General features: G+C 39.1%; 1 pseudogene; it reads right to left on the reverse strand.

The window, feature by feature from the left end:
* Positions 1 to 13,536: 13,536 nt before the first annotated feature.
* Positions 13,537 to 14,890, reverse strand: LOC102280642 (dnaJ homolog subfamily A member 1 pseudogene; annotated as a pseudogene).
* Positions 14,891 to 26,703: the final 11,813 nt, after the last annotated feature.

The following is a 26,703-nucleotide window of genomic DNA, read 5'->3' on the forward strand; positions in this document are numbered from 1 at the left end:
TTTCTTTGCATTGATCGCTGAAGAAGGCTTTCTTATCTCTTCTTGCTATTCTTTGGAACTCTGCATTCAGATGTTTATATCTTTCCTTTTCTCCTTTGCTTTTCACTTCTCTTCTTTTCACAGCTATTTGTAAGGCCTCCCTAGACAGCCATTTTGCTTTTTTGCATTTCTTTTCCATGGGGATGGTCTTGATCCCTGTCTCCTATACAATGTCACGAACCTCATTCCATAGTTCATCAGGCACTCTATCTATCAGATCTAGGCCCTTAAATCTATTTCTCACCTCCACTGTATAATCATAAGGGATTTGATTTAGGTCATACCTGAATGGTCTAGTGGTTCTCCCTACTTTCTTCAATTTAAGTCTGAATTTGGCAATAAGGAGTTCATGGTCTGAGCCACAGTCAGCTCCTGGTCTTGTTTTTGCTGACTGTATAATATTCATGTAATCATTTCAGTAGATACTGAAAAAGCAATTGACAAAATCCAACACCTTTTCACCCCACTCCAGTAGTCTTGCCTGGAAAATCCCATGGACAGAGGAGCCTGGTGGGCTGCAGTCCATGGGGTTGCTAAGAGTCAGACACGACTGAGTGACTTCACTTTCACTTTCTAACACCTTTGCATGATAGAAACACCAATAAATTAGGACTAAAAGGGAATGTACTTAATTTGATGAACAATATTTATTAAATACCTATAGCTAACATGATACTTAATGGTGAAAGACTGAATGTTTTCACGGTAAAATCCATAGGTTTATAAAAAAGAAAGAAGGAAGAAAAAAATGAAAAATACGAAGAAAAAAGAAAGAAGTCCTTTGAGTCTAATCTAATGCGTTGCTTAAAATAGAGATGGATAAGGAAGTTTGGGAGGGAGAAAAACTATCATCTTTGCAACCAAAAGTTCTGTATTGATGCTCTAGGAAAGAACATGGTAGATCTGAAGGGGAAAAGTGGAAGTGATGGGTAAGTGATCCTAAGAAATTCTCATATGCATGTTTATTCTTTTCCATGTGGAGACCTGACTCCATATTTGTTTGCATATGTATGGTCGGTATTATAATGAGAAACTACACCAATTCAGTGCTGTCTTTCACATTTTGGCTGGTATATTTATACTGGAAAATGCTCAACACTGTTATTGATCCTATTGCATTAGCATCTACTCACACTAAGGAAGTAAGCCTTCTCATCTGAGTTTCAGCTTTGATGAAGGATGTATTTGAATTTGTTTTGGAAAAGGCTAGGACCACCTGATCTATCCCATAAGAAGGGTTATTGGGTCTCCTGTAACAGGTATTATTGGGATCTATCCCCTGAGAAGGGTTATTGGTGTAAGACCAACATTTTAATCAGGGTGCTGAGTGCTGAAATAGTCCAGTAGCACTCATGGCCACTGACACTGAACAAGGAACGAGGCCGGCACCATGTTAGATGGAATCTAAATTCACAGCGAGCTACTTGAACTGGAACTAGTCATAAACAGAAATAACTTAGGTGGGTACTTTCCTGGACAGGTGAATACTAGCACAAATACAAAACGTAGCAGAAATATTGGAGGGTTCCTGTACCTAAAACTTAAACATGGTTACACAGCATGTCAAGGATCCTCGCTCACATTTTTGTTCATTGGAACATTGAAGTTACCCTTAAAACTCATCTCTAAATTTTAGCTCCAGTCCTATTGCTAAAAACCACTACATCAACCATTACTTTTTAAAACTTTATCTAACTTGAGAGATCTGGGGGACTTCCCTGGTGCTCCAGTGGTTAAGAATCTGCCGTCCAATGCAGGGGACACAGATCCCATCTCTGGCTGGGGAACTAAGATCCCACATGCTGTGAAGCAACAAAGCATACCTGCCACAACCAGAGAGAAGCCTGTGCACCACAGCAAAAGATCCTACGTGCTGCAGCTAAAACCCAGTGCAGACAAATAAATATTTAGAAAGAGAGAGAGAGACCTGTAAGGGGCAATAATGCAGGCTAACATTTACTGAGTACTTACAATGTACCAGGCCCTGTTCTATGTGCTTTACAGGTATTAATTAACTGTCACAATAGCCATAGAAGTAGTTGCTATTATTTCTCTCCATATTCCAGATTGGAAACTAAGGCACAAGGGGATTAATAATTTGCCAATAGTTGACTAGCTGCTGCTGCTGCTGCTGCTGCTGCTGCTGCTAAGTCACTTCAGTCATGTCCGACTCTGTGCGACCGCATAGATGGCAGCCTACCAGGCTCCTCGTCCCTGGGATTCTCCAGGCAAGAACACTGGAGTGGGTTGCCATTTCCTTCTCCAAAGCATGAAAGTGAAAAGTGAAAGTGAAGTTGCTCAGTCACGTCCGACTCTTAGCGACCCCATGGACTGCAGCCTACCAGGCTCTTCCGCCCATGGGATTTTCCAGGCAAGAGTACTGGAGTGGGGTGCCATTGCCTTCTTTGGTTGATTAGCTAGTAAGTATCAAAGCTAGTATTCAAATCCCATGGCCTGCTTACAGAGCCTGTGTGCTTGACCCCTATGTAATCAGTCCCTAGAAGCTCAGTTTGGTGTGAAAACTAGGGCTCCCAAACTGCTTATTCAAGGGTTTTAAATCTTTGCAGAAAAGAAGTTTAGATGCAGGAAAAACTCCTCTTTCCTTGCTGGTCAGCAGGACTCTGTGTGCATGTGTGCATGCATGTGTGTGTGTGTGTGTGTGTGTGAGTCAGATCCAATATGTGTGCAGGTCTGTGAGTGATGAGTTGAGAATTTGGTAAAAATTGGTGGAAATGGTAGCTGAATTGTAGTGTTTGGGCTCAAAAATACATCATTTTCTCTGCTTGGCAGCTGAGCTGAAAACAGGAGGCCATTCTCAAATAAGAAATTGGATTGTCCAAAAGAGGGTGTGTATTTTCAAACAGAAATAGAGAAGGGTCTGCTTCTCATTGGTTGAGGGAGACAAAGCTCTAGGGGACAGTGGCCACCTAAGCCTCATGAGAGAAGCCCAGATGCTGACTTGGTGCAAAATGAAGAAATTGTGCTGTACCACACCCAAAGGTGAACCCAGTCCTAACTACCCACTTGAGACAAACCAAGCAGAAAGGACAGGATTAGAGCCAAAGTAGGATTTCCAAGGTCAGGGCCATAAACATGACCTGGAGTGCTAGAGCTAATTCCAAATGAATATTAGGGGCAGAATCTTTGCAATTCAGAGGTGGGGGGCAGCGGGGGTGGGAGGGAATTTTTTTTTTTTTAACTTAGAGAAACAAAACTGGGCCAAAAATTCTGGGATTTGTATGAAGGAAAATCAGTTGAGCCCAAGCTGGAACTGACAGTCAGAGAGCTGATCCCAGAGAACAGACAGAGAGGCAAGCCAGAGGAACCAGAACTCCTTCCCCAGATTCCACCAGAGATAGTTTGTTCCAAAGGAACATGGGGCTAGAAATCCGAGGAGCTCAGTCTAGCCTCCACCCTATCAGGCCAGATAGTGAGGAGGCCAGGAAAAAGAGCTGGAGCTGGTTAAGCTCCACAAACCATGCCAATCTAAAGAGGCTGTAGCTGAACCTTGGTGAGATTAGGACATAAAAAAAATCTGGGTTTTGTAAACCTATCTGTTTCTCTGCTCTCATACTTGCTTTCTTTTCCTTCAGTTCTTCCCCCTCAAATTCCAACAAAGTCTCAGCTGAGCCCAGAGAAAAACCAATCTCTCACACCTGAATCAGGATAAATGAAATACTGCAGAGGCAGCAGAGGCTGGGAATCAGAGGCAAAGAGAAAAGTAAGAGAGCAGGATGTGGAAGAGTTCTGAACAGCAGTTTATTACCCCCTCCTTAGGGATTTTTACCTTATCTTTATGTTTTTCCTTGAAGCTTGTGCTTGCACAATGACCTTGGGTAAGAGGTGAAAGAGGCTTTGTGACTTCCCATTGTCAGGGCCAGAGGAACAAATAAAGGATTGCCTCCGTGGACTTGTGGAATGTTTATTATCCTAAAGAAAAGCATTAATCTTCACTCACAGGGAAATCCTGTCATCTTATCTGAGAACTTCCTCTGAAATAAATAGTTTTCAGTGCCCTTATTTTATCTTTCCCAGCTTTATTGAGCTCTAACTGACAATGTTGTCAGCTTAAGGTATACAATAGGATGATTTGATATAAGTGTAAGAACTGACTCATTGGAAAAGACCCTGATGCTGGGAAAGACGGAAGGCAGGAGGAGAAGGGAACAATAGAGGATGAGATGGTTGGATGGCATCACTGACTCAATAGACATGAGTATGAGTAAGCTCTGGGAGTTGGTGATGGACAGGAAAGCCTGGCATCCTGCAGTCCATGGGGTCGCAACGAGTCGGACACAACTGAGCAACTGAACTTAACTGATGTTGTGACCACAATAAAGTTAGTACCTTAACACAGAAGAAAAGCAGGATAGGAAGGTTTGGTGACCTACCTGTGGGTACCCATCCATGGACAGTGGCTAGGATTAAAGGAAACCCCCACAGCTGCTCAGGTCAAAAATGATCATGAAACTAAACCCTCTCCCCTGATCCCAGCACGTTTCTGCCCTGTCCCTACTTCCTCCTTCCTCCCCAGAGAGCAAGATCTGGGAGGCCATGGTCTCCAGCAGAGCATCAAGGCTTAACCCTAGAGATGAGAAATGGAACTTACTGACAAATATTGCTGTGATCTCTTGGTATGTTGAAAAACTTCAAGGAAGCCAGGAAAAGGGCAGGCAACCCCAGCTTGCCTTCCAGTTCACCCTGTCTTGCTGACAGAGTGCCTACTACCCTTACAGGACACACAGCTGCTTTCATGATTCTAAAATTGCCCAGAATGTGAAAGACTTTTTAAAAATTTTATTTCTAGTTTAAAAAACAAACAAACCTTTTTCTCCTTTGTGTTATAATTCATATTTTTTTTCTTAATCTCTTCTGTAGGATCTAAACAAATAAAATGTGACATTAACAGAAATCCATTATCATTTTCTGTAACCAATATGTAAATATTTTCCAGTCCTACTTTCTTTTTTACTTTTTTTTATCCGTGCCACACAGCATGTGGGATCTTAGTTACCTAACCCAGGATTGAACTCATGCCCACTATGTGGAAGTTGAGAGTCCTAACCACTGGATTGGCAGGGAATTCCTGACTTTTTCCTTTTCACTTTTTATTTCTGATGCTCACTTTTCAAAAATAGCTTTCCAAAGTGAATTTAGGAACTGAATGCAAGTTTTATGTCTTTGTCTTTCTATTTTCATTGTCCTTTGCAGTCTAGTCTACCACATACTCATAGGGCTTCCCAGGTGGCTCAGTGGTAAAGAATCTGCCTGCCAGTGCAGGAGACTCGAGTTTGATCCTGGGTTGAGAAGATCCCTTGGAGAAGGAAATGGCAACCCACTCCAGTATTCTTGCCTGGAAAATCCCATGGATGGAAGAGCCTAGAGAGATGCAGTCCATGGGGTTGGAAAAGTCAGACGCGACTTAATGACTGAATAACAACAACAAAGCATGTTACATACTCATGCACCCAAACCAAAAGTAGACACATTTATAAGTTTACCTAGAATAATATCTGAGCTGATGTCATCACTGTTTTATAAATGCACAGTTAGAGATTTGTAAAAATGCAGTTTAGCAGGTTCAGAGTCTAATTTACAAAAAATACTTTGTATTTCTAAAAAGGGCAGAAATGTAGGATTTTGTGCTTAAAATAGTAAAAAGAAATTTCAGCAAGAGAACTTTATGAAATCGGGTTCCTTTTTGCTTTAAAGTTTTGTAATTTTGTAACACTGTCACTAACTCTGTGTGCTGGGGCTTGTTATCTTACATTTTACCAAATAGACAATAGAAACAATTTAAATAGAAAAGTCTTATTTTAGTGAAATCTAAAATGATCCATTGTCAAATCAAAAAGTGGAGAAAATGTCTCTACCAAAGATAAATGTAGCTGATTTTACAATTTTTCCTAAGACAATATGGTTTTACACATTTTATCTGTTTACAGTTTACCAATCACATGTGAACCTTGCAAATATTATTAAATGTATGTTTATTAAACAAGTGAATTGTTGTTTCAGACAAGTAGAGAGACTTCTAAGGCTCAGACTTTTGATAAATGGCAGAAGCCGTCATAACTGCAGAGCACCAGTCTGACAGGAACTGGCAACGATAACACAGAGAACAATGAAGGTCGATTATCTCACCGTTCGCAGAAGAATGGCTTGGCATCTAGCCAGGTGTATAATAAGTCTATTTTAGTGTTTATCGTACAAACCGATGGATTTTTCCAAGGAATAGTAAATTTGGTGTGGCTCTTTTCTTTCTTATTTTAAAAAGAGGATTTCCTGACAATCTGTCTAGAAGTTATGATAATATCTTTGTATATTTTCATAAAATGGTACATCATGCACCTGTGATAAGGAACAATGGGACTTTGGTATCAGCTTTTTGATTCTGAGTGTTTGAGGACTTTTAATTTGAATGGTTCTCTTTAGACTCTTGTTAGAGACTCTCTTGTTAGCCTCCATCAAGGCTGACTAAATGTACCTGATCTAAATCCCTTAAAATATGTGCTTTGTGATGCCCCATTGCAATAAATAAGGGGAGTCACATTGCCTATAATGCAGCCAGGTCTGCACTCAGTCAAGAGGAGAGCAAAGCGAAAACAGCACTGCTACTCATACATTACCTGCAGTGTGTAACTCTAGGGTCACGTGTGTTTTTGAAACCAAATATCTGTATTTATTAGCACATTGCAGTAATTGCTGTGTAATTGCTGCGTAATTAACTTTCCTCATTGTTATAACATATGGAACTAAAATTTAAATTGTTGATTGTGAAAAGAAAACTTCAGCCTCAAATCACTTAACATTCTATTTATTATTGAAGCTGCCATAAAGAAGTCAAAATTTTGGTTTTTAATATTAATGAGGAAATTCCTCATTTTAAAAATTGGATATACTATAAATCCATTCCACAACAAACTGTGGAAAATTCTTTTTTTTTATTTATTTATTTATTTTTTTTTTGGAAAATTCTTAAAGAGATGGGAATACCAGACCACCTTAACCTGCCTCCTGAAAAATCTGTATGCAGGTCAAGAAGCAACAGTTAGAACTGGACATGGAATGACAGACTGGTTCCAAATCGGGAAAGGAGTACATCAAGGCTGTATATTGTAACCCTGCTTATTTAACTTATATAAAGAGTACATCTTGTGAAATGCTGGACTGGATGAAACAGAAGCTGGAATCAAGATTGTTGGGAGAAATATTAATAATCTCAGATATGCAGACACCACCCTTATGGCAGAAAGTGAAGAAGAACTAAAAAGCCTCTTGATGAAAGTGAAAGAGGAGAGTGAAAAAGTTGGCTTAAAACTCAACATTCAGAAAACTAAGATCATGTCATCTGGTCCCATCACTTTATGGCAAATAGGTGGGGAAAATATGGAAACAGTGAGAGACTTATTTTGGGGGGCACCAAAATCACTGCAGATGGTAACTGTAGCCATGAAATTAAAGGAGACTTACTCCTTGGAAGAAAAGCTACGACCAACGTAGACAGCATATTAAAAAGCAGAGACATTAGTTTGCCAACAAAGGTCCATCTAGTCAAAGCTATGGTTTTTCCAGTAGTCATGTATGGGTGTGAGAGTTGGACTATAAAGAAAGCTGAGCACTGAAGAATTGATGCTTTTGAACTGTGGTGTTGGAGAAGACTCTTGAGAGTCTCTTGGGCTGCAAGGAGATCCAATCAGTCCATCCTAAAGGAGATCAGTCCTGAGTGTACATTGGAAGGACTGATGCTGAAGCTGAAACTCCAATACTCTGGCCATCTGATGCAGAGAACTGACTCATTGGAAAAGACTGTGATGCTGGAAAAGATTGAAGGCAGGAGGAGAAGGGGACAACAGAGGATGAGATGATTGGATGACATCACTGACTCGATGGACATGAGTTTGAATAAACTCCGGGAGTTGGTGATGGACAGGTAAGCCTGGTGTGCTGCAGTCCATGGGGTCACAAAGAGTTGGACATGACCGAGTGACTGAACTGAACTGAACTGATAAAGCCATTGCAAATTTTGTAAATAATATTAAAACATTACTCACTCTTGTATTTGGTGTAAAATTTAAAATTATTTTAAAATAATTGCTAACACTTCAAATAATGCTCAAAATGTTTAAAACTCCAACATCCATTAACAAAACTCTCAGCAAAATACGAATAAGAAGGAACTCCCTCAATCTTATAAAGGGCAACTATGAAAAACATAGAGTTAACATCATATTTCATGGTAAAGATTGGAATGACTTTCCCCTAACATTGGGAGTGAAGCAAAAATTATCTATTCTTATTACTTCTGTTCAAGATTGTATTGAAGGTCTTAGACTGTGCAATAAACCAGAAACAAGAAATAAAAGGAAAAGAACAAATAAAGCTGTCTTTATTTGCAGACAACACGATCTCCTATAGGAAATCCTACAGAATTACAAAAAGCTACTAGAACTAATTATTGAGTTTAATGTTGCAGAATACAAGACCAATATAAAAATCAATTATATTTCTACATTCTAATAAAGATCTTAACTTGAAATTCAATCTCAACTTGAAATTTATAAAAGCAATACCATTTATAATAGCATCAAAAAATATTTAGGAATAAATTTGACAAAATGTGTTAAGATCGATACATTGAAAACCATGAAACATTTTTGAGATTAAAATTAATGGAGACGTGCAGTACATTTCTAAATTGGAAGACCCAGTATTTTTAAAATATCAATTATTTCCAAATTGATCTGTAGATTCAGTGAAATTCCAATCAAAATATTAGCATTATTTTTTCTGTAGTAATTCAAAAACTGATTCTAAAATGTGAATGAAAATATAACATACCTGGAATAGTTAAAACAATTTTTAAAACAAAAAATAAGGTTCAGAGATATACACTACCTGGTTTCAAATTACTATAAATCTACAGTAATCAAAGTTGTGAGGAATTCTCATAAAATAAATATTTAGATTGTAATGATCCAAATGTAATGGTAGATAGGGTCTAGAAATAGATTTGACTGGTTTTCCAGAAAGGTACTAAGGCAATTTAATGAAAAAGGGAAAATCTTTTTAACAAATAGTATGAGAAAAATAACCCCTAAATGAACTTCTAAACTTTCACATCATGTGCAAAAATTAACTCTGAATGTATTATAGACCTAAATATAAAAATTAAAACTATAATAGATCTAGAAGAAAATGTAAGAGAAAAATCTTAATGATGTTTAGTTTATTAAAGAGTTCTTAAATATGACACAAAAAGCATGAACTAGAAAAGAAAAAAAATTGTAAATGTAAAAGTAAAAATTTGTAAATTTCATCAAAATAAAAAGCATTTGCTCTTTAGACACTGCTATGAAAATGAAACAGCGGGCCACAAAGTGGGAGAGAATCTTTGAGAAACTTTTATCATGCAAGAGACTTTATTTAGAATTTTAAAATATCTCTTATAAACCAATCAGAAGGCAACCTTTGTTAAAAATGGGCAAAATAGGGCTCTTCTGGTGGCCCAGTGATTAAGAATCCACTTGACAATGTAGAGGACACAGGTTCAATTCCTGCTCGGGGAAGATTTCACATGCCGCGGGGCAACTAAGCTGGTGGGGCACAGCTAGAACCCAGCAGCCAAAACTACTGAGGCCACGCACCACACATACTGGAGCCCAAGTGCCTAGAGCCGATGCTCCACAAGAAGAGAAGCCACGGCAGGGAGAAGCCCACACACTGCAAGGAAGAGTAGTCCCGCTCGCCGTAACTAGAGAAAGCCTGCCTGCAGCAACAAAGACCCAGCACAGCCAAAACTAAATAAATAAATCTTTAAAAAAACAAAAGAAGTTCCAGGCCTGCAGAAAGCACTGTTCAAATAAAACCACCTTGCGTATGTGTGTGCATGCTGCTGCTGCTGCTGCTAAGTCACTTCAGTTGTGTCTGACTTTGCGACCCTGTGGACTGTCGACCGCCAGGTTCGTCTGTCCATGGGATTTCCCAGGCAAGAACACTGGAGTGAGTTGCCATACCCTTCTTCACGGGATCTTCCTGACCCAGGGATTGAACCTGCATCTCCTGTGGCTCCTGCATCACAGGTGGATTCTTTACTGCTGAGCCACCAGGGAAGCCCTAAAACTACTTTACCTATCAAAAAAAAAAAAAAAAAAAAGGCAAAATAATTGAACAGACACTTTAGCAAAGTAGATATATGGGTGTCAAGCACATGAAAAGTTCATCATGAGTCTTTAGTGAAATACAAATTAAAATCATAATGTAATATTACTATACAACCACTAAAATGGCTAAAATTAAAAAATTTTAAAAACGGACTATATCAAGTGTTAGTGAAAATATAAAGCAAGTATAATTTTCACACACTGGTGGTGGAAATATAAAGTGGTACACCACTTTGAAACCAGTTTGGCAATTTCTTAAAAAGTTACACATATAACTATAATTTGACCCAACCATTCCACTCCTGGGTATTTACTCAAGAGAAAAAACTATATCCCACATAAGCTAAGCTAAGCTAAGCTAAGTCACTTCAGTCGTGTTCGACTCTGTGCGACCCCATAGACGGCAGCCCACCAGGCTCCCCCGTCCCTGGGATTCTCCAAGAGAACACTGGAGTGGGTTGCCATTTCCTTCTCCAATGCATGAAAGTGAAAAGTGAAAGTGAAGTCGCTCAGTCGTGTCCGACTCTTAGCAACCCCATGGACTGCAGCCCACCAGGCTCCTCCATCCATGGGATTTTCCAGGCAAGAGTACTGGAGTGGGGTGCCATTGCCTTCTCCGATTCCACATAAGACTTATACACAAATGTTTACGGCAGCTTTAGCTGTAATAGCTCCAAACTGAAAATAATTCAAATGTTCATCAACACTTGAAAAACAAATCACAACACATCCATACAATGAAATACTATTCAACAATGAAAAGCAACAAACCATTGATACTTGCAATAGCTTAAATAAATCTCAAAATAATTATTCTAAAGTGAAAGAAACACGACCAAAAAGAAAGAAGAAAAAAAGACACTCTGAATGATTCCATTTATATAAACTTCTAGGAAATGCAAGCTAACCTATAATAACAAAAATCAGATCCAGTGGTTGCCTGGGCCTGGGTTGGGAACAGGGAGGAATGGGAGAAAAAAGGACCCATGAAACGTTTGAGGATGGTGTGTATTTATTACTTGAATTGTGGTGATGGGGATGGATTGTGAGAATAAAAATGTCAAAACTCATCAAATTTAAACTGTAAATGAGTGCAATTTACTGTATGGAAATATAGCTCAATAAAGCTGGGAGAGAAATGCTTTTTAAATATTGCTCTTTTTACCCCTTTGTCTGTGACTTATGTAATGTTAGTAATTCAAGTGCATGTGCTTGACACAACATTTCAAAATTTATACTTAGAGTATACTTGTTATACTTAGATAGATAAGCTAAAGTTATATCTATGTGTCTAAATGTGGTTTAATAATATATTATTATTAAAAGTTACTTTTAAAATATATAAATATATATAAAGTTACTTATATATATATATAAAAGTTACTTTTAAAATATATAAAATAGAGGAAAAATATGAAATATATTTCTGACCACTCAGAAATAACAGCTGGCATTTTTATTTTCAGGTTTTTTATGCATAGACAAAAATAATAGTTTTTAAATTTAATTTAAATTTTAAATAGTGTTTAAATTTAAACATTATGTTATATGTAATGTTTTGTATCTTGATTTTAACTTAATATTACATTAAATTTCCCAACATGCAATTTTTCTATTGTATAATAAATTATGTAACAATATTACATTATTCATTGTATGGATATGCCATAATTTATTTAACTTTTCTTGTATAAGGATATAAAGACATTTAGATTGTTCTCAAGTTTGCACTAACATATATAATGTTGAGTTGAATGTCTTTGAATGTGTGTATATTAAACCATGTCCTTATTTTTTAATATGGATTCTTAGAAATGGATTACTAATCAAATAGTATGAATGTTTTTAGGTCTCCCAATCCATGGTGCCAAACTATTTTTCAGAAATATTGTGTCAAGTTACATTCCACTGAAAGTATATAAAAGTATATGAAAGACCCAATCTTACAATATTCTCCAAAGTGCTGAATATTATAGAGCTTTTAAATTTTAACACCATACTCCACTACCCATTGTCTAAGGAAAAGGAATTTCCTTCAAGGAAATTATTATTTTGATATGACCTCCTATTTAAAAGACACAAGTCAGCTTTGCAGAAAAGCAAAAACCAAAGTATTATTTTATATTTTTGACACAGTAGTGTCAAATTCATTAACATCATACTACATTGTAATATATATATATAGCTTCTGATTTTGATATCAGTTCAGTTCAGTTGCTCAGTCGTGTCCAACTCTTTGCCACCCCATGGACTGTAGGATGCCAGGCTTCCTCGGCCATCATCAACTCCTGGAGCTTACTCAAACTCATGTCCATCAAGTTGGTGATGCCATCCAATCATCTCATCCTCTGTCATCCCCTTCTCCTCCTGCCTTCAATCTTTTCCAGCATCACAATCTTTTCCAATGAGTCAGTTCTCCACATCAGGTGGCAGGAGTATTAGAGTTTCAGCTTCGGAATCAGTCCTTCCAATGAATATTCAGGACTGATTTTCTTTAAGATTGACTGGTTTGATCTCCTTGCAGTCCAAGGGACTCTCAAGAGTCTTCTCCAACACCACAGCTCAAAAGCATCAATTCTTTGGCACTCAACTTTCTTTATGGTCCAATTTTCACATCCATACATGACTGCTGGAAAAACCATAGCTTGACTATACAGACCTTTGTTGGCAAAGTAATGTCTCTGCCTTTTAGTATGCTGTCTAGGTTGGTCATAAATTTTCTTACAAGGAGCAAGCGTCTTTTAATTTCATGGCTGCAGTCACCATCTGCAGTGATTTTGGAGCCCCCCAAAACTAAAGTCTCTCACTGTTTGCATTGTTTCTCCATCTATTCACCATGAAGTGATGGGACCAGATGCCATCATCTTAGTTTTCTGAATGTTGAGCTTTAAGCCAACTTTTTCATTCTCCTCTTTTACTTTCATCAAGAGGCTCTTCAGTTCTTCACTTTCTGCCATGAGGGTGTTGTCATTTGCATATCTGAGGTTATTGATATTTCCCCCTGGCAATCTTGATTCCAACTTGTGCTTCATCCAGCCCGGCACTTCATATGATGTACTCTGCATATAAATTAAATAAGCAGGGTGACAATATACAGCCTTGATGTACTCCTGTCTTGATTTGGAAACAGTCTGTTGTTCCACGTCCAGTTCCAACTGTTGCTTCTTGACCTGCATACAGATTTCTCTGGGGGCAGGTCAGGTAGTCTGATATTCCCATCTCTTGAAGAATTTTCCACAGTTTGTTGTGACCCATATAGTCAAAGGCTTTGGTGTAGTCAATAAAGCAGAAGTAGATGTTTTTCTGGAACTCTCTTGCTTTTTCTTTTTTTTTTTTTTTTCAGAGCTTTTATATTTGAGTTTATTCTTCATTTAACTTTTAAACACTACTATAGTTGAATATTAAAACAAAAGCAAGTAGTGAGCATATGATTATAGTCCTTCACTCAATCACTACTGCAAATAAAACACCAGCAGTGAGTGTTATTCACAGGCCCTACTAAGAGGTCTGACACTGAACACCACCCTGAGGATGATGTTCATCATCCTCATATGCTTCTCCATTGTAATGGCGCTGTCTTTCCTGATTTGGATCAACGTCCACTAATTCTACCTGGTCCATTTCATCAGTCTCTTCTACTTCCTTCCTCTCAGGCAGAAGTTTTTCCAGCAAAGAGAGTTTATCAGGAGAGAGAAAACCATTCTCAGGAAAGTTTACCTTAAATTCAATGATTAGGCGACCCTTTTCGTATGGCCTACGATAAATTGGCATGCCTTCATTTAGCACACAGTTGATATCTCCATGCTTGACAATTTGACCTGGATGAGAAGTGATGACTATGGTTCGGTTGTCAAGAGTAGATATTGGCTTCTGGAAGCCACACAACGCCTCAACCAGCTGTATGTCCATACACATGAAAAGGTCTTCTCCTCATCGAGTAAAAACAGCATGGTCCTTCTGATCTAAAACAATGATATCTCCTGGCTCCAGTCCTGGTTCTTGGTCTCCTTCACCATGGAATGTTATCTTCTGGCCATCTTTCATGCCTTTGTCAATATGAACTTCTAGAATTTTCTTTTCTCGAACTATCTTCCTTCCATTGCAGCTTTTACATCTATCTTTAGGACTGATCCGCTCCCCATGGCCCTGGCACTCCATGCAGACAGACTGAATTTGTTGAACCATTCCAGGTCCTATCTGATGAATTCTTATTTGCATTCCAGTACCTCGGCAATTGGGACAGCATTCTACCGCTCCTTTTTTACCACCTCGGCCTTCACATTTGTCACAAATCACATTCTTTTGCAGAGCTAGTTTTCTTGTTGCACCATTATATAAATCTTCTAAAGTTACTGTAAGTTGATGGACAACGTTTTTACCTCTCCTCTCTCTCTGCATCCTGCCTCCTCCTCCGAAAAACATATCAAAGATGTCCATGGGGGAGCCAAAACCACCACCTGCTCCACCTTCTTTAATTGCCTGTTCTCCTCCTTTGTCATATAACTCCCTTTTCTTTGCATCAGAGAGCACTTAGTAAGCTTGAGAAATCTGTTTAAACTTCTCGCCTCCATTTGGATTCTTATCAGGGTGGTACTTCAAGGCCAGTTTCCTGTAAGCCTTTTTCAATTCTTCTTGGGTGGATTGGGTTTGACCCCCAAAACATCATAGTAAGTGGTTTCTTTCACCATTTTCTACAGCCGGTGAGCCAGCCGATGCTGGTGTGGGGGAGCGCGTTGCTGTGTGCAGCTCGGGCAGCCGCAGCTCCTCCGCCTTTCACAGAGCATTCTGGAAAGTTCCTCTCTTGCTTTTTCTATGATCCAACAGATGTTGGCAATTTGATCTCTGGTTTCTCTGCCTATTCTAAATCCAGCTTGAACATCTGTAAGTTCACAGTTCATGTATTGTTGAAGCCTGGCTTGGAGAATTTTGATCATTATTTTGAGAGCGTGTGAGATGAGTGTAATTGTGCGGTAGTTTGAACATTCTTTGGCTTGCCTTTCTTTGGGATTGGAATGAAAACTGACTTTTTCCAGTCCTGTGGCCACTACCGAGTCTTCCAAATTTGCTGGCTTAAAGAGTGCAGCACTTTCACAGCATCATCTTTCAGGATTTGAAATAGCTCAACTGGAATTCCATCACCTCCACTAGCTTTGTTTGTAGTGATACTTCCTAAGGTCCACTTGACTTCATATTCTAGGATGTCTGGCTCTAGTTGAATGATCACACCATCAGGGATATCTGGGCCTTTAAGATCTTTTTGTATAGTTCTTCCATGTATTGTTGCCACCTCTTCTTAATATCTTCTGCTTCTGTTAGGTCCATACCATTTCTGTCCTTTATTGTGCCCATCTTTGCATGAAATGTTCCCTTAGTATCTCTAATTTTCTTGAAGAGATCTCTAGTCTTTCCCATTCTATTGTTTTCCTCTATTTCTTTGCATTGATCACTGAGGAAGACTTTCTTATCTCTCCTTGCTATTCTTTGGAACTCTGCGTTCAAATGGGTATATCTTTCCTTTTCTCCTCTGCCTTTAGCTTCTCTTCTTTTTTCAGCTCTTTGATTCTGATATACAAACAAGTAAAATTTAAGGCATAATTTGTGAAATTATAAATTTATGTTTATGTTTTATTATTTTCCAGCAGAAAATTGTCATCTGGCAAGAAGTGACAATAACTTAGCTACAGATATCAACTATAAATTTTATAGACTATGAATATGAATATAGACTATGAATAGTTAAAAACATGAAAAGTCATCCTAGGATCTACAATCTAGATGTGTTTCCCAGATCTAGATATATATATATACCGTAACTTCATAGTTCTTTTAACTGTTAAATCAGGAAAAAAATTAAGACACAAATCAAGTGCTAGGGCTTTTTCACTTTTGTGTATTCTATAGAATGCTGAGTCTTTTGGGTCTTTGACAAATCTGACCTCACCCCAGTGACTGTCCTTGTTTGTCCAGCACTCAAAAAATGGTATAACCTCAGTCTGTGGTGCTACTGGGCCAGGACCCCAAGAGAATCCAGTCCGGGCCAAGATCCATAGGTTCAATGTCAGTTTTCAGTGGGGTATTCAGAAAGAAAAATGTTAAAAAGCAGACAAAAAGTTACACTATTTGAGGCCAGAATAAAGATACTATGAATGAGGTCTACAGGAACCTGGTTAGAGAAATTATCTAAAATGTGATTTGAAAGTAAATAATGTGCATGTTAATTAGAAATTGCAATATGTTATAAAGTGTGCCGGAATGATGAAGGGTCATGTTGAAATGATAGGTGTAATTATCTTTCCCTGGTGCAGTTCATCATGCTTTGCAGTGCTTTGCAAAAGTTTGTGGATGAACAAACGATTGTTATCTTGGAGTCAACACAAAAGATAGAGAAGAAAACAACAATAAAGAAGATTGATATTATGCTCAGAACAGCCCTAGATGGTTTTCTGTGTGAAAAAAAAGAAATGAATGTGAAGATGAGCAGTCTGAGTTTTCTTCAAAGTTTAAATAAGTCACACTTGAGCCTTTGTCAACTTCTTCCTCTCATCAGTATTTCTGTTTGTTTGTTTGTTTTTTTTTCCATACAGATTTATGGAGAGATTTGGTGGAGTGGAAAAAATGATGCTCTCCCTAGCAAAGGAAGGAGGTCTCAGAGGCTTCAGTCCTGAGAGTAGATAAGAGATCAAGGAATTGGATTGTCTCGATCCAATTTTTACCAAAATGATGGGTCAGAGAGAAGGTAGTCTTCTTATATACTCTGACCTAGTTGACATTCTAAGGAAAAATGAGTGAGTGTTATAGCTATCAAGTTTTAAGACTTATAAGTTTGAAATTTCTCTGAGATGCTATTTTAACCACTCCCTGCACCAAATGCCTTTCTTCTTTTGAAAGCTGTAATACTCCTCAGAAACACTCTTCTGAGTCATTTTCTGGCATATGGACAAGGAAGGGAGGAAATAAACAATTACATTGTTTTCAGAGGAAGAGGGAAGAAACTCAGGCTGAGAATGGGGCGGGGGGGGGTGGGTGGCGGGGATGTGACGCCAGAAGAAAGCTAGGGTCAGACTGGATCATCTGGGAGAAAAGGATGAACAAGGGGCCAGGCCTGGCAAGGAGACATGTCTTCAGGAGTTATCACTAGCAGGAGAACTTTGTCACCAAAGGCACTGCTTATTTCTGGATAGGAATAGATGGGTGTACCCTACAGTGGAAAAGAAAAATCATTAGCGTTTTTTCCCATCAAATACTGACATGGTATTCAAGATTATGAAGTTTCCTTTCCTGAAAATATCTTCCTTTAATCCCACACTGATTTTGCAATTTTCTCATTATTTATGCCCTACCTCAGAGTACCGTGCAAACAAGTCTGAGTGATTTCCTGAGTATTCATCCTGGCCCCACTGATTACTAGCTATGTTAATACGTCCATTCATTTCCTCCTATAGAAAATTAAGAGAAAAAAAAAAAGAAGAAGAAAAAGAAAAGGATAGTACCTACCATCTGGATCTGTTGTGAGAATTCAAAGAAATAGCACATACAAAACTCAGCAGACTATCTGGCCTAGAGCAGGTGGTTGCTCAATGCAACTGCTGCTGCTAAGTCGCTTCAGTCATATCTGACTCTGTGTGACCCCATAGACGGCAGCCCACCAGGCTCCTGTGTCCACAGGATTCTCCAGGCAAGAATACTGGAGTGGGTTGCCATTTCCTTCTCCAACGCATGCATGCATGTTAAGTCACTTCAGTCGTGTCCGACTCTGTGCAACCCTATGGACAGCAGCCCACCAGGCTCCTCTGTCCACTGGATTTTCTAGGCAAGAATACTGGAGTGGGTTGCCATTCAGCCTCCAGCTCAATACAACTGCTGTTACCATTTCAGTTTTATAAGTATCTCAGTTTGGGGTATCTAGTACCAGCGGCTCACTGACTGGTAGACCCCAATTTAGAGTGGTGTGGCAGAGAGACCACTGGATGTTTGTTGCATCAGGTGTTCCTCGAGATTTGTCAGCCTCACCTGTCTCCAGGGTTTCAGCCTCTTGTTTGGGCCCAACTGATGCTGTAGTACAGACTCTGACTTCATACAGTTGCTGTATGATGTGATGGTGACTCCCTTCATGCCCATGCCCATGCCTACTGACTCCCTTGCTGAAGCTTCTCTATGGATGCCGATGATGAGATGTCATGGGACCCACACAGAACTCAAGGCAAACAGTTGGAATTGCAAGGAAGTTAATGCCCGATGGGATGAACCTCAGCTGACCAGAGATAGGAACCAGTGGTTGAATTTCTCCTTCTTTCTCACTGGGCAGAATGCTCTGAGATACAGTCATTTACACTCCTCTCTGAGGCCTACTCTATAAAATCAAGTGGTTACTTGTGCTTGATACCAAGTGATGCCAGATCAGTAAAGACCTTGACATAGGCTCTCCCTCCTTCCCTGACTCACTCACCTTCTTTTCACTCCTGTTCTCCTGGTTTTGTCCTACATGGTAAATAGGAGCACATTTACTTCTGCCTCAGCTTCTGCTTTCTGGGAACCCACACTAAGACATTTATTATATCCACTGTTATTTCTTTTATATAAGATGGTATTTTTAATTTGTAGCTAAGCACATCGGAGAAGGAAATGGCACCCCACTCCAATACTCTTGCTTGGAAAATCCCATGGACAGAGGAGCCTGGTGGGCTGCAGTCCATGGGGTCACTAAGAGTTGGACACAACTGAGCAACTTTCCTTTCACTTTTCACTTTCATGCATTGGAGAAGGAAATGGCAACCCACTCCAGTGTTCTTGCCAGGAGAATCCCAGGAATGGGGGAGCCTGGTGGGCTGCCATCTATGGGGTCACACAGAGTCGGACACGACTGAAGCAACTTAGCAGCAGCAGCAGCAGCAGCTAAGCACATGGTTACCCAGAGTAAACACTATAGTATCCAAATTTTCTTGCAGCTACATTTGGTCATTTGACTAAGTTCTGACCAATGAATACAATTATTTATATCAGTTCAGTTCAGTAGCTAAGTTGTGTCTGACTCATACGACCCCATGGACTACAGTATGCCAGGCCTCCCTGTCCATCACCAACTCCCAGAGCTTGCTCAAACTCACGTCCATTGAGTTGCTGATGCCATCCAACCATCTCATCTTCTGTCCTCCCCTTCTCCCCCTGCCTTCAATCTTTCCCAGCATCAGGGTCTTTTCCAGTGAGTCAGTTCTTCACATCAGGTGGCCAAAGTATTGGTTTCAGCTTCAGCATCAGTCCTTCCAATGAATAGTCAGGACTGATTTCCTTTAGGATTGATATTATTTCCTTTAGGATTGACATTATTATTATACAATATTATATATTATATTACAATACAATATACAATACAATACACAATATTATATATTATTATATGTAATAATATATTACATTTAATAATACATAATGTATATAATAAGACACACATACACTATGGGAAATGCCTTTAAAATAATGGGAGTGGTTTTTTCCTTTTCTTTACTTTTGCCTCCTGGTTTTAATATAAGTATGATGGCTGGAGCTGAGGCAGCCATATTTTACCATGAGGTGGAAGCCACATATTGAAGATGGTGGAACATAAAGGTCACAGGGCTGGGGCTGGGGCTCCTGAAGATTGCACAGGTACCACACCAGCTCTAGAATGCCTACCTGGATATCATTTATAAGAGAGAACTTTCTACCTTTCCAAAGTCACTATTATTTTGGGCTTCTGTAACTTTCTGCTGAGCTTAATCTTAGCTCGTCAAGCAAAAAATTGACTTTCCATATAGATAAAATGAAGAAAAAGAAAGAACAAATAGCATCAAGAACAAATAGCATTTATATGCCTTATATGGCAGCATTTGATGCAAAGGCCAATGTTTTTATCCTTACATTATACTTCCTCTCACAAATTTAGATTATATAAGCTAGATGTCCAGTGACCTGAACACCTTTGAGTTACCAGAATGTTGACATTCCAGACTAACATAAAAAAAAACCAAAACACTCCCCCTTCAGAAACCTGGCCTGTCAGTACTTCTCATCAGCATTAATACATGGCATTAATTACAATAGTGTTTACTATGGGTCAGGCCCTGTGCTAAGTTCTCTAGTTAGAAAACTTAAGATATAGCACTCTATATCAGACAAAATAGACCTTAAAATAAAGAATATTACAAGAGATAAGGAAGGACACCACATAATGATCAAGGGATCAATCCAAGAGGAAGACATAGCAATTGTAAATATCTATGCACCCAACATAGGTACACCTCAGTACATAAGACAAACAGACATAAAAGGAAAAATTGACAGTAACACAATAACGGTAGGAGAATTTAACACCCCACTCACACCAATGGATAGGTCATCAAAACAGAAAATTAATAAGGAAACACAAGTCTTAAATGATACATTAGATGAGATGGATCTCATTGATACCTTAAGGACATTCCATCCAAATGCAGAAGAATACACCTTCTTCTCAAGTGCACATGGAACATTCTCCAAGATAGACCACATCTTGGGTCACAAATAAGACCTCAGTAAATTAAGAAAATTGAAATTGTATCAGGCATCTTTTCCAACCACAATGCTATGAGACTATATATCAATTATAAGGAAATAGCTGTAAAAAACACAAACACATGGAGATTAAACAATATGTTTCTAAATAACCAACGGGTTACTGAGGAAATCAAAAGAGAAATTAAAAAAATTTCTAGAAACAAAAGACATTGAAAACACAACAACTCAAAACCTATGGGATGCAGCAAAAGCAGGTCTAACAGGGAAGATTACAGCAATGCAATCCTACCTCAAGAAACAAGAAAAGCATTGAATAGACAACCTAACTATTATGAACAACTATATGGCAATAAAATGGATAACCTGGAAGAAATGGACAGATTATTAGAAAAGTTCAATCTTCCAAGACTGAATCAGGAAGAAATAGCAATTATGAACAACCCAATACAAACACTGAAATTGAAGCTGTGATAAAAAAATCTCCCCCAGGACCAGATGGCTTCACAGGAGAATTCTATCAAACATTTAAAGAAGAGCTAATGCCTATCCTTCTAAAATTCTTCCAAAAAATTGCAGAGGAAGGAACACTTCCAAATACATTCTATGAAGCCACCATCACCCTGATACCAAAACCAGACAAAGACAAGACAAAAAAAGAAAACTACAGACTAATATCACTGATGAGCATAGATGCAAAAATCCTCGACAAAATTTTAGCAAACAGAATTCAACAATACATTAGAAAGCTCATATACCATGATCAAGTTGAGTTTATTCCAGGGAATATAGGACACAGAGAATAGACTTATGGACATGGGGAGAGGGGAGGAGAGATTGAGATATATGGAAAGAGTAACATGGAAACTTACATTACTATATGTAAAATAGACAGCCAATGGGAATTTACTGTATGTCTCAGGAAACTCAAAGAGGGACCTAGAGGGGTGGGATGGGGAGGGAGATGGGAGGGAGGTTCAAAAGGGAGGGGATATATGTATACCTATGGCTGATTCATGTTGAGGTTTGACAGAAAACAACATTCTGTAAAGCAATTATCCTTCAATTTAAAAATGAATAAATTTTAAAAAAAGAATCTACCTAACCACTCAAATAATCCTATTAAAAATAACTTTTAAAAAATAGCTTCTATGAAGGATTTTTTAAGAGAGATAGAACACTATTCTGGGATTTTAGTTGGGAGATTTACCAGCATCCTAGATTAAGAAAGTGGTAGGTAGCAGAGTTAGAGAGGAAGAGTGGGCTAGAAGACTCTTTTAAGAGATGTTAGTAAGACTTGATGACTGAGAGAATGTAGGGGTTGAATGAATTCAGGATGATGGGTTCAGCTCTGGGCATGTTGAATTTGAGATATTCATGAGTACCAAGTACAGATGCTAAGTAGAAAATAAATATATCAGCCTGGAGCTCAGGGAAGACAGCTTACCTAGAGTACTTTTCAAATTATCTAGAGTACTAGATACTTTTCAAATTATCTACTTTTCAAATTATTAATTTTATAATTACCTGCTGTAACATTGCTCCTTCCAGTAGACTGAGTTTCTTAGGGGAAAAGTAGTCTTATTAATCTTGGATTCCCAACACCTAGAACAGAGCTTGCAGCATAGCCAATGCTCAAGACATGTTTTTTCAGTGGCTGAGTGACAGATTAAATGAATGAAAGCATGAATTTCAATTGGTCAAAAAAGGGACATGTTTTTTCATCTCAAGTTGAATCTCCAATATACATTACAGTGGAAACATGATTACAAACCTCAGTTGGTTGCACAGTACTGTGGGTCCAGGTACATAATGTTTTAATAAACTTCTGAAGACCAGCTTCAGAATTGAAACCCCTTCCAAACCATTTCCATGGGGATGGGGAGGGGGGTGTCTTTCAAATTTCAAATTAGTTTACAGCATAACTTTGAACCAAAAGGTCCTTCATTAGGTGGGAATGTCATTCTTTCATGTGAAGAACTTACATAAGGCCCTGTACCTGCACTCTGGAACCATCATATTTTCTGTCCACCTGAGGCTCAGCCAGAGCATTGAGTGGTCATTAACTCAATGCTTCAGCGCCACGTTGGGCACCCTCTTTTGAAATCAGGTCACTACAATGCCTATAGAAGAAGTCTTGAGGGAGGGAACAGAGGCATAACCCCATGACTTGACAGAACTCCAGAGACTAATAACTGGACTAGATCAAGGACTCTAGGGGATTTGCAGAGGGCTTAGAGTTTGTCCCCTTTCTTCACACGCAGCTATCAGTAGCAGTTAGATATTTATCAGCAATACCAACTCTGATTCAGACAGTCCCTCCAAATTTTCTGTAATCATTACCTTATATTGTATATCAGCTGCTTGTGTAAAAAAGTATCCTTACATTCATTTACTAACTTAAATCTCATATTGTGTAAAGCAATTTATAGGACAAGTTGTTTTTTAGTTAAAGTAGTGATTGTTGTATCACTCTGTGTTCTTAGGATACAGAACCAATAGGATATACAGAGGTATGTATGAGAGATTTTTTCAAATGGAAATTGGCTCAAATGTAATAACAATGATAAAGAAGACCCGTGGTCTGCCACCTGCAAGCTGGAGAGCCAGGAAAGCTAGTGTTGTAACTCAACCTGAAGGCCTGGAGACCAGGGGCCTGCTGGTGAAAGGTCCAGGGTCTAAAGGCCTGAGAACCAGGAGCTCTGATGTCCAAGGGCAGGAGAAGATGCATCTCCCAGTCAGAAAGGGAGTGAGATAGAGAGAGAGAAAATTCACCCTTCTTTCACTTTTTTGTTCTCTTTGGACCCCCAATGGATTGGATGATTCACCAACTTTGATGAGAGTGGATCCCTTCACTCAGTCTATTCAATCAAATGCCAACCTCTTCCAGAAACACCCTCACAGACACACTGAGAAATAATTTTTTACCAGCTACCTAGGCTTCAAGTTAACACATAAAATTAACCATCACAGTTATATTTCAGGAAACAAGTGACAAAGTCACAAAGTAAACAAGTCTACATGACAGCTTTGTCATAATACAATAACTATGCCTAGATATTGTATACCACTAGTGTTGCCAAAAACAATATTTGAGGAATGTCGATGATTTTCTTTCCACTTAATAAATGCATTGTATTGTGCTCAGAGTTGAGCACATCAAATTGAGAGCAGCAGATGGGTGATAAATAACATTAAACTCAAAGTCAGGAAACCTAGATTTTAGACCTACAATAACTTCGTGGGTAATTTCACTCGTTCTTTCAACAAATATTTCTTGGCCACCTTATGATGTTGTGGATACTGTGCTAAGTGCTAGGGCACAAGAGTAAAAAGAAATTGGCATTGTATCTACATTTATAGACTTGTAGTCTAAAGGAGGGGCTTCCCTGGTAGCTCAGCTGGAAAGAATTTACCTGCAATGCAGGAGACCCTGGTTTGATTCCTGGGTTGGGAAGATCCCAAGGAGAAGGGATAGGCTACCCACTCCAGTATTCTTGGGATTCCCTGGTGGCTCAGCTGGTAAAGAATCTGCCTGCAATGCGGGAGACCTGGGTTAGATCCTTGGGTTGGGAAGATTCCCTAGAGAAGGGATAGGCTACCCACTCCAGTATTCATGGCCTTCCCTGGTAGATCAGATGGTAAAGACTCTGCCTGCAATGCAGGAGACCTGGGTTCAATACCTGGGTTGGGAAGATCTCCTGGAGTAGGTCATGGCAACCCACCCCAGTATTCTTGCCTGGAGAATACCCCTAGACAGAGGAGCTTGACGGGCTATGGTCCATGGGGTCGCAAAGAGTTAGACACGACTGAGTGATTAAGCACAGCACAGCATAGCACAGTCTAAAAAAGAGGACAGACATCAATTTTGAAAAAATCTATCTGTTAACAATGCTCCTGCTACTAAATACTACATGGAGATTTTAACAGGGTTGTAGGGTGGTCAGTACAGGTTTGATTGTGACTGAGATCTAAAGATGGGAAGGTGTCAACTAGATGAATGGGCAGAAGGAACTGCATAGGCAAATTGCCAGTACCCTGAGAGGGACATCAGGCATGCGTGCTGTGCTAAGTTGTTCAGTTGTGTCTAACTCTTTGCAACCCCATGGACTCTAGGCCACCAGACTCCTCTGTCCATAAGATTCTCCAGGCTAGAATACTGGAGTGGGTTGCCATTTCCTTCCCCAATTGATCGCTTAGGAAGGCATTCTTATCTCTCTTTGCTATTCTTTGGAACTCTGCATTCAAATGGATATATCTTTCCTTTTTTCCTTTGCCTTTCACTTCTCTTCTTTTTTCAGCTTTATGTAAGGCCTCCTCAGATAAGCATTTTGCCTTTTTTGCATTTCTTTTTCTTGGGGATGGTCTTGATCACTGCCTCCTATACAATGTCACGAACCTCCATCCATAGTTCTTCAGTCACTCTATCAGATCTAATACCTTGAATCTATTTGTCACTTCCATTGTATAATCGTAAGGGATTTGATTTAGGTCATATCTGAATGGCCTAGTGGTTTTCCCTACTTTCTTCAATTTAAGTCTGAATTTTGCAATAAGGAGTTCATGATCTGAGCCACAGTCAGCTCTCAGTCTTGTTTTTGCTGACTGTATAGAGCTTCTCCATCTTTGGCTGCAAAGAATATAATCAGTCTGATTTCAGTATTGGCCATCTGTTGATGTTCCTGTGTAGAGTCATCTCTTGTGTCCTTGGAAGAGGGTGTTTGCTATGACCAGTGCGTTCTCTTGGCAAAACTCTGTTAGCCTTTGCCCTGCTTCATTTTATACTCTAAGGTCAAACTTACCTATTACTCTAGATATCTCTTGACTTCCTACTTTTCATCCCAGTCCCCTATGATGAAAAGGACATTTGCTTTTGGTGTTAGTTATAGAAGGTCTTGTAGGTCCTCACAGAACTGTTCAACATCAGCTTCTTCAGCATTGGTGGTTGGGCATAGACTTGGATTACTGTTATTTTTAATGGTTTGCCTTGGAAACAAACTGGGGTCATTCTGTCATTTGTGAGACTGAGCCCAAGTACTGCATTTTGGACTCTTTTGTTGACTATGTGGGCTACTCCATTGCTTCTAAGGGATTCTTGCCCACAGTAGTAGATATAATGATCATCTGAATTAAATTCACCCATTCCAGTCCATTTTAGTTCATTGATTCCTAAATTGTCAGTGTTCACTCTTGCCATCTCCTGTTTGACCACTTCCGTTTACCTTGATTCATGGACCTAACATTCTAGGTTCCTATGCAATATTGTTCTTTACAGCATCTGAATTCAGTTTCTCCACCAGACACATCCACAACTGAGCATTGCATCCGCTTTGGCTTAGCCTCTTCATTCCTTCTGGAGCTATTTATCTGCTCTTCTTCAGTAGCATATGGACACCTATGAACCTGTGGAGTTCATGTTTCAGTGTCATATCTTTTTGCCTTTTCATACCATGGTGGCTCAGATGTTAAAGATTCTGCCTGCAATGCAGGAGATCTGGGTTTGATCCCTGGGTTGGGATGATTCCCTGGAGGAAGGCATAGCAACCCACTCCAGTATTCTTGCCTGGAGAATCCCTGTGGACAGAGGAGCCTGGTCAGCTACAGTCCACGGGTTTGCAAAGAGTTGGATATGACTGAGTGACTAAGCATGCACTGTTCATGGGGTTCTCAAGGCAAGAATGCTGAAGTACATCATGGGAAATGCCAGGCAGGATGAAGCACAAGCTGGAATTAAGATTGCCAGGAGAGATACCAACAACCTCAGATATGCAGATGATACCATTTTAATGGCATAAAGTGAAAAGGAACTAAAGAACGTCTTGATGAAGGTGAAAGAGAAGAGTGAAAAAGCTAGCTTAAAACTGGACATTCAAAAAATGAAGATCATAAAAAAAATTTTTTTTTTAAATGAAGATCATGGCATTTGGTCCCTTCACTTCACGGCAAATAGATGTGGAAACAATGGAAGCAGTGA

The sequence above is a fragment of the Bos mutus genome, chromosome 15 (genome assembly GCF_027580195.1).
Source record: "Bos mutus isolate GX-2022 chromosome 15, NWIPB_WYAK_1.1, whole genome shotgun sequence".
Taxonomy (NCBI): Eukaryota; Metazoa; Chordata; class Mammalia; order Artiodactyla; family Bovidae; genus Bos; species Bos mutus.